This window comes from Balearica regulorum, chromosome 26, assembly GCF_011004875.1.
Source record: "Balearica regulorum gibbericeps isolate bBalReg1 chromosome 26, bBalReg1.pri, whole genome shotgun sequence".
NCBI lineage: Eukaryota > Metazoa > Chordata > Aves > Gruiformes > Gruidae > Balearica > Balearica regulorum.
In genome coordinates, this window is record NC_046209.1 from 2,959,283 (window position 1) to 2,967,437 (window position 8,155).

The following is an 8,155-nucleotide window of genomic DNA, read 5'->3' on the forward strand; positions in this document are numbered from 1 at the left end:
CTCCTCCTCCTCCTCCTCCTCCTCCACCGCCGGTCCCCCCCCCCCCCGCGCCGGCTGCCTGGATTAATTCAGACTCCGCGCTCGGGGGATCGATCTCCCGCACCCGCGCTCAGGCCAGCATGATGCGCCGCGCCCGCCCGCCCCAGCCCGCCTCGGTGCGCTGCGGTGCGGGGGCTGCGGCCGAGCGGGGAGCGGGGCGCGGAGCGGTGCGGAGCGGTGCGGAGCGGTGCGGAGCGGTGCGGTGCGGTGCGGTGCGTGCGCTCGGGGCGGCTGCGGCGCGCCTCGGCCGCCGGCTCCCGGCAGCCTCGCTCTGGGCCGCGGCGTGACGTCAGCGCCGCCCCGCCCCGCCCCCCCCGCCGAACCGAGCCGCACCGCCCCCCTCCCCCCCTCCCCCCCCCCCCTCCGGTGCGGGGGGGGCAACGGGCGGGGGCAGCGCGGAGCGCAGCCGGAGGCGCCTGGCACACGGCGGGGCCGCACCGCCCGACCCCCGCACCGGGGTGACACCCCCCCCCCGCACCGCCCGACCCCCGCACCGGGGTGACACCCCCCCCCCGCACCGGGGTGACCCCCCCCGCACCGGGGTGACACCCCCCCCCCGCACCGGGGTGACCCCCCCCGCACCGGGGTGACCCTCCCCCGTACCGGGTGCCTCCCCGCTCGGAACGGAGTGACGCCCCCCCCCCCCCCCCAAGCACCGACGTGACCCCCCGCAGCCGGCACCCAGCACATCTGGCGGCGCTGCAGCACTGTGCCCACCTGCGCCCCCGCACATCTGGCTGACCCCAACCCCCCCCGTGCACACATCTGGCTGCCCCCCCCCCGCTTCCCTCCCTCTGTCCCCTCCGGGGACCTGGCTGCCCTCCTCTACCCCGAACACGCCTGTCCCCACACGCCCGTGTTTCCCCACGCGTGTCCCCTCACCTTTCCCCCGCCCCCCGGTGGGCGCTGCCTCCCATTCCCGGGCAGCGGAGGCTACCGGGAGGTGGGGGGGGGGGGTGTCCTCGGCACGGGGAGGGGTGACAGGTACACGCGTGGCGGGGGGGGGGCACACGGCTCTGTGCTGCAGGGCCCTGGGAAGCGGTGGTGGAGAAGGGAAAAAGGAAAGAAAGGGAAGGGGAAAGGGAAAGGGAAAGGGAGAGGGAAAGGGAAAGGGAGAGGGAGAGGGAAAGGGAAAGGGAAAGGGAAAGGGAGAGGGAAAGGGAAAGGGAGAGGGAAAGGGAAAGGGAAAGGGAGAGGGAAAGGGAAAGGGAGAGGGAAAGGGAAAGGGAAAGGGAAAGGGAAAGGGAAAGGGAAAGGGAAAGGGAAAGGGAGAGGGAAAGGGAAAGGGAAAGGGAAAGGGAAAGGGAAAGGGAAAGGGAGAGGGAAAGGGAGAGGGAAAGGGAAAGGGAAAGGGAAAGGGAGAGGGAAAGGGAAAGGGAAAGGGAGAGGGAGAGGGAAAGGGAAAGGGAAAGGGAGAGGGAAAGGGAAAGGGAAAGGGAGAGGGAGAGGGAAAGGGAGAGGGAAAGGGAAAGGGAGAGGGAGAGGGAAAGGGAGAGGGAAAGGGAAAGGGAGAGGGAAAGGGAAAGGGAAAGGGAGAGGGAAAGGGAAAGGGAAAGGGAAAGGGAAAGGGAAAGGGAGAGGGAAAGGGAAAGGGAAAGGGAAAGGGAAAGGGAAAGGGAAAGGGAAAGGGAGAGGGAAAGGGAAAGGGAGAGGGAAAGGGAAAGGGAAAGGGAAAGGAAAAAGGAAAGGGAAAAGGAAAGGGAAAGGGAGATGGAGGGGAGGAAAACGGGGTGAAGAGACGACGTGAGCCGGGTTTAGGCCACCGGGCGGGCTGGGACGCGGTGTCCTTCCCAGGCACGTTTCCAGCCGCCCCGGCCCCGCCGCACCGAGCCGGGCTCCCCATCCCCAGGGGCGGCGGGCAGCGCCGGCGGCTCCCGGCGAGCGCCGGATGAAGCGGGTCCGGCATTTCCCGGCCGTGGCCGCTCCTCCGGGCCGGGACCAGCCGGTTTCCGAAGCTTTATTGAACAGACCGAAAAAGTAAAAATAAACCCCGTAGTTTTCCCCGAGTGGGCCCCGCCAACCCCGCGTGGGCTGCTCGGTGCCCGGTCACTGCCGGGCTCCAGGGCTTGTCCGGTCGGGCCTGGGAGCTCCGGCGGGGGGCAGCTGCAGCAGCAAGACAGCAGGGCCGCTGCTCGGGGTGTCACCGGCCACCCGGCTTCGCACTGAATAATTCAGCAAAAATTAACCTCCCTCAGTGCGTTTTAATCCATCCCATCCCACTCCATCCATCCCCTTCCATCCCATCCCCTTCCATCCCCTCCCACCCCATCCATCCCCTTCCATTCCCTCCCACCCCATCCATCCCCTTCCATCCCATCCCATCCCCTCCCACCCCATCCATCCCATCCCACCCCATCCCATCCCATCCATCCCCTTCCATCCCATCCCATCCCATCCACCCCACCCCATCCATCCCATCCCACCCCACCCCATCCATCCCATCCCATCCCACCCCACCCCATCCCATCCATCTCCTTCCATCCCATCCCATCCCCTCCCACCCCATCCATCCCCATCCATCCCATCCCACCCATCCCCTTCCATCCCATCCCATCCCACCCCACCCCATCCCACCCATCCCCTTCCATCCCATCCCATCCCCTCCCACCCCATCCACCCCACGCCAGCCCATCCCCTCCCATCCCACCCGGTCCCATTCCGTTCCACCCCCGGGAAGTCACGCAGTTCAGTGACATAACGCCCTGCAAATTCCCGGCACACGGCCGCGGTGTGGTCACCCGTGGGACAGAGGATGAGCCGGGGGGGAGCAGCGGTCCTCCCTCAGCGCCTGTTCTGCCCCTGTAACCCCCTTACACCGCGGTCCAGCCCCCCGGAGCCGGGACGGGCCCGGCCGAGCCGGGGTGTGGGAGGAATCCGGCCCCCCTCGGTCCGCGCCCCGCTCCCCGCTCTCCCCCCGGTGCTCCACTGCCGGGAGGGTCCGCGGGCCGTGAGCAGGACCCCGGCACCGGGAGGGAGACGCGTCCCGGGGCCTTCGGCGGGGATGCGAAGTCCCTTCCATCCAGGTGGGCAGTGGGGGGCTTCCAGGCAGGTAACGGGACACGGAGCCGGGCAAGGACGGGCAGGGGGTGCCCGGAACCGGGCAGGAACGGGCAGGGGGTGCTCGGAACCGGGCAAGGACGGGCAGGGGGTGCTCGGAACCGGGCAGGAACGGGCCGGGGGTGCCCGGAACCGGGCAGGAACGGGCAGGGGGTGCCCGGAACCGGGCAGCGCCAGAGGATGCTGGGGGGGGTGGGGGGTGTCGAGATGCGCAGCGAGGAGGAGGAGGAGGCGGGGAACAAACCAGGGATGAAGCAGCCGCGTCTGGAAGGGTTTCACTGAGTGTAATAATGGCGATAGCGCATCGACCGGCCCATCGACCGCCCATCGATAGATCTATCCCTGCAGCTGCCCAGCGCGCCCGCCGTCCCGCACAGCGTCCCCGGGCCGGGCTCACTGCCCGCCCCCCCCCAGCATCGCCGGGGCCGCAGCACCGGGGCCCCCCCGGGGCAGGCGCTGGACTCTGCCCTCCGCCGGGCTTGGCACCGAGCAAACAACAGAAAAGAGAGAGACTTTTTAGTAATTAGTGCGACATAATTGAGTAATGCGGTAGCCCCGCGCCCCCCTCCCACCCCCCCCCGGTTCTTCCCCGATCGATGCAATATCATTAGGCGAGAGGCACCGAGACACGCGGGGCCGGGGGAGCGGGGAGGCGGCGGGAGCTCCCCGGGCCGGGCCCCGGGAGCCGGCCCCGGGCCCAAGCCGCTGCGGAGCCGTGCGGAGCCCGGCGGGGTTTGCTGCCTGCGCGGCGGCCCCAGCCCCGGGGGAAGCTGCTCGGGGCGCCCAGAGGCTCTGGCGATGGGCCGGGGCGCAGCGCGGGGGAGAGGCCCGGTCTCCATTCGCCAGCTGGATGCTATTGATCCCTTCCCTCGCCTCCTCTTTCTTCCTGAGCTCCCTCTCCCTATTTAATTCCCACCCCTCTGCTCCTCCGCAGCCGCCCGGGCAGCGCTCCGAGAGGAGCCGGGCAGCGCCGGCACCCCGGGGGCGGAGAGCGGTAAGTGCGGAGGGGGAGCGCGGCCCCAGGGCAGCCTCCACCCGGCCCGCCCCCCCCCCCGCAGCCCCCCCGGAGGGACCGACGCCTTCGCTTAGACGGGACGAGCGGGGAGAGAGGGGCAGCCGGGCGGACCCAGTACCCCCCCCCGCCCCCCAAAAAACCCAACCCCAACCCAACCCCCTGCCGGCTCAGGACCCCGCTCAGCACCCCCCCGGCTGCGCCTCGCTGCCCGCCGGGCGGAGCGGGGCTCTCGGGGCTGCCCGCACCGAAGGGGCGGCCCCGCTCCCGGTCGGCCCGGGCGGGAGGCAGCGGCAGCGGCGGGGCAGCCCCGGAGCCCGGGGGAAGGAGCGTCGGAGGCAGGACTCGCACTGCTGCCCGCTCCCTGCCTGTACCCCTGCCTTCCGGGGCCGTGCCGCTGCGCTGCACCGGGGTTGGTTTGCGCTCAAATCTATTTCATTTTTATTTTTCTTATTTTTATTTTTTTTCCCCTCCACTTAGGAACAGCTCGAAAGCCCAAACGACCCGGCCAGGAATATACCCAGAGGAGCGGGGCGCGCACCTGCGGGCAGTATTTATTGCAGCCGGCGACCAGGTACCAGGCAGGGGATAAACCATTTTGTTTTGCCGGGCAGGGAAGGAGAAGGAGCCGGCAACGTGGCTCCCGCGCATCCCGCCATAGCACTGTTCCTATAGGAGCCCAAGTTCCTTAAAGTTCTTTAAGGCTTCAAAATAACAGCACCATCGCCTGGCAGGTGAATTATTTAGTGCCTATGGATTCCTCGCAAACCCTTTCATTTCGGTTCCAAATCTTCCCCAGCCCAGCCTGTGCCTATGGATGTCTCGATTTTACAACAATCAAGAGGGAGGCAAAGAGCGTGGCAATTTCTGCTAATCGATTTTCCATACAATGGGCCCCAGATGATGTTTTAAAATGTGAGAAACTAAAATGTGTTGGTTTAAATAAGACTTTTGCAATCAATAGCTTTTAAAAAAAGAGACTTTGATACCGGTTTTTGAAGGGGATTCAAACGCTTTCGCTTCCAAAACAAACCAAGGCAGGAAAAAACAGCGACGCCGGAAAAGTTTCTCCCGGATTTGGGGTTATTAAAGCGGGATATGGGGAAACCCGCTCCGGGGGGCGCAGCCCCAGCACCCCGGTCCCCAGCCCCGCCGTTCCCGTTGCGCCCCCCCCCCGCCCCGGGGCTCCGCGCGGCTCCGCGCTGCCTCCGCGCATCCCAGGGCGGCCGCGGGCGGCCCCGCACCTCCCGCCCTCCCCTCCCCGCCGTGTCCTGCGTTTTCGGGGCTCATTTGCCCTTCCCCGATTTCCCCGCGGCGCCCAGCGCGTTGCGCCGGGGTTTGTGGCAGGGATCCAGCCGGGCAGAAACTCCGGCCCTTTCCCCCCCCCCTTTTCTCTCTGCGAAAAATCCCGAGCGCCCCCCGCCCCCCCCGCCCCGCTCTGCCCCCTCGGCGGCTTGGATTGTTTTAAGACAATTTTAGCTGCAAGATCAGGCCCTTTCCCCGCCGCTCCCGGCTTCTTTTAATTTTCCTTTTCCGGGTTGATATTTATATTTTTTTATATATATATATATATATTTTATTATTTCTCCTCCCCGGTGAAAAATTTCCCGGGGAGCCCCCCCCCTCCGCCGCCGCCCGCCCGCCTGCCCCGGGCTCGGTGGGTCGGGGCCGAGCTGGGAGCGGGGAAAAGCGGCAGCAACGGGGGGAAACCAAACGGTGGGGCGGCGGGGATGGGGTGGGGGGGAGAACCGGCCCCGCCAAAGCCTTTCCAGAGACTTCTCTCGTTTACCCCGAAACTTTGGGCCGCCCCGAAACTCGGCGGCCGGGAGCGGCGGGGCCGCGGCGGTGGCGGGGAGCGGGGCCGGGGGGGGGGGTGTCCATCCAATTTTGGCCCGGGGGGGCAGTTTGAGGACGGGCGGTTGCTCTTTTCGATGTAACCCCCACACGATTCACCCGAACGAAGCGGCCCCGCCGAGCTCCGGCGCAGCCCGGGCCGGGGCCGTGCGCCCCCGGGGCTCCGCACCCACCCGCCACCGGGGGCCGGGCCGGGCCCCCCCCGCTGCCCCGAGCTGCGGGAAAATCAACGGGGGCCTCCGGGAGCCTCTTTCATCCGCAATTTGTTTTCAAAGTTCCCGGCAGAGCAGCCCTGAACTTTACACCCTGGCAGCGGCGCGGGGTGGGCTCGGCCCCGCCGGGGCTTTCGGGGGAAACCCCTTGCAAACGGCTGAGATTTGGCCCGGCTCCGAGGGGGGATTTTTGTTTGTTTGTTTGTTTGTTTTTTCCATTCCCCCCCCCCCTTCCCTCCCGTCCCCTCTCCGCCTTTCCCCGGTCGGGCCCGGCCGTCCCCGAGACCGGGCTGTGGGGGCGGGTGGATTTATAAACCACGACGTGAGACATGCAACGAGTCTGTCGGTGCTCTGCGGGTCCGGGCGGTTGTCCCCCAGACCTCCAAAACGCCCCTCGCCGCCTCCCCCCGCCCCCCCCGGCCTCTGCCCTCTTCCACTTGTCGCTCCTTGTGCCTTTCGGGGACCCTCAAGCCCGGCTCCCTGAGCACCCCAAAGGCTCCTCGAGGCCTCGGGGGGGGGGGGGGCAGAGTCCGGGGGGGTCGTGAGCGGGGGGGGGGCCGGGCCCGAGGAGCCGGGGCCGGCGCGGTGTGAAACATCGAGGAACCGACGGATCGGGCGCTTTCCACCGCGCTGCTGCGCGATTCTGCATCGCGCCGTGCGCTGAAACACGCCGGTTCAGCGGAGGTATTTTATCCGCAATGTATATCAGGATGTAGATACAGAAAGACGCCGTATTTCTTTTACATATTTGTGAGACAGATATGTGTGTATATATTCTCCGCTTGTCTGTATTTCCCGCAGGTGTTTTCCTGCCGCCGCAGGGCTCCTTCTCCCGGCTTCTGCCTCTTCCGAAGGATCCCGATTTTGGGGAGTCTGCTCCTCCAGCCCGAGGGCAGCGGGAAGGTACGTCCGGGCCCCCTGCGCCATCCTGCTCCGGCTCGGCCCCACCGCGGAGCGGGCCGGGGAAGGGCTACGGGGGGGTGGGGGGTGCTGCCGGGCCCGGACCCCCCCCACACACCCCGGTTCCTGCCGCTCGGTCCCCGCAACAGGTAACTCCGCTCTCCGGGGGCTGCGGGCACCCGGCGCGCCCCGAGGCAGCGAGTCCTGCGGCAAGAGCCGGGGGAGGCAGCGGTGGGGACGGGCAGGGACGGGGGCGGGCAGGGACGGGGGCGGGCAGGGATGGAAATAGGCAGGGATGGGAGTTGGCAGGGATGGGGACATGAGGCAGGGACAGGGACGAGGCAGGGATGGGGACGAAGCGGCATCGGGGATAGGCAGGGATGGAAACGGGCAGGGAGAGGGACAGGCAGGGACAAGGACGAGGCAGGGGTGAGGGTGAGGAAAAATGGGAAATGAGGCAGGGAAGGGGACAAGGCAGGGACGGGGACGAGGTAAAACAGGAACCGAGGCAGGAACGGGGGACGAAGCCGGGATGAGGCAGGGACCTGCACACCTCCAGCCAGACCAAGCAGCCGCCCTGGGCTCAGCGGGGATGGGCAGCGGGTCCCTGCAGGATGGGGCGCCCGGGCCTGTCCCTCACCCACCCCGGCTCGCTTGGATCATGCTGTGCTTGTCACTAAAATAATCCAAAGCGGCTCATATCCACCCACCCACCCACAGGCACACATGCAGAGCGCTGGCCGGCCACGGCCGATACCCATCGCCCAGACCTGTCCAAGGGAAACACGTGCGTCCGCTGCCCCCAACCCTCCCGACTCCCATCAAACTCCACTGCTGCCCTGGGCACAAAGCCACCCCCACGGCAGGTGGTGTGACCCCCACGGCAGGTGGTGTGACCCCCACGGCAGGTGGTGTGACCCCCACGGCAGGTGTGACCCCCACGGCAGATGCTACCCCGAAGGCAGGTGCCACCCTGACGGCCAGTCTGGCTGGGGCGCGAGGCAGTGGCACCCCTTTCCCCGTACCCGCCTCTCTCCCGCAGCAGTAATTGCTGCTGTATTTATCCAAACTAGGAGGGGGT

At 67.4% G+C, this 8,155-nt stretch overlaps 1 long non-coding RNA gene across 1 annotated transcript; it reads left to right on the forward strand.

Moving 5' to 3' along the window:
* Positions 1 to 3,723: 3,723 nt before the first annotated feature.
* On the forward strand, positions 3,724 to 7,890 carry LOC142605302 (uncharacterized). Its single transcript, XR_012838997.1, has 4 exons — positions 3,724 to 4,090; positions 4,589 to 4,682; positions 6,976 to 7,077; positions 7,795 to 7,890. It is a non-coding gene; the product is annotated as an uncharacterized LOC142605302 (long non-coding RNA).
* Positions 7,891 to 8,155: the final 265 nt, after the last annotated feature.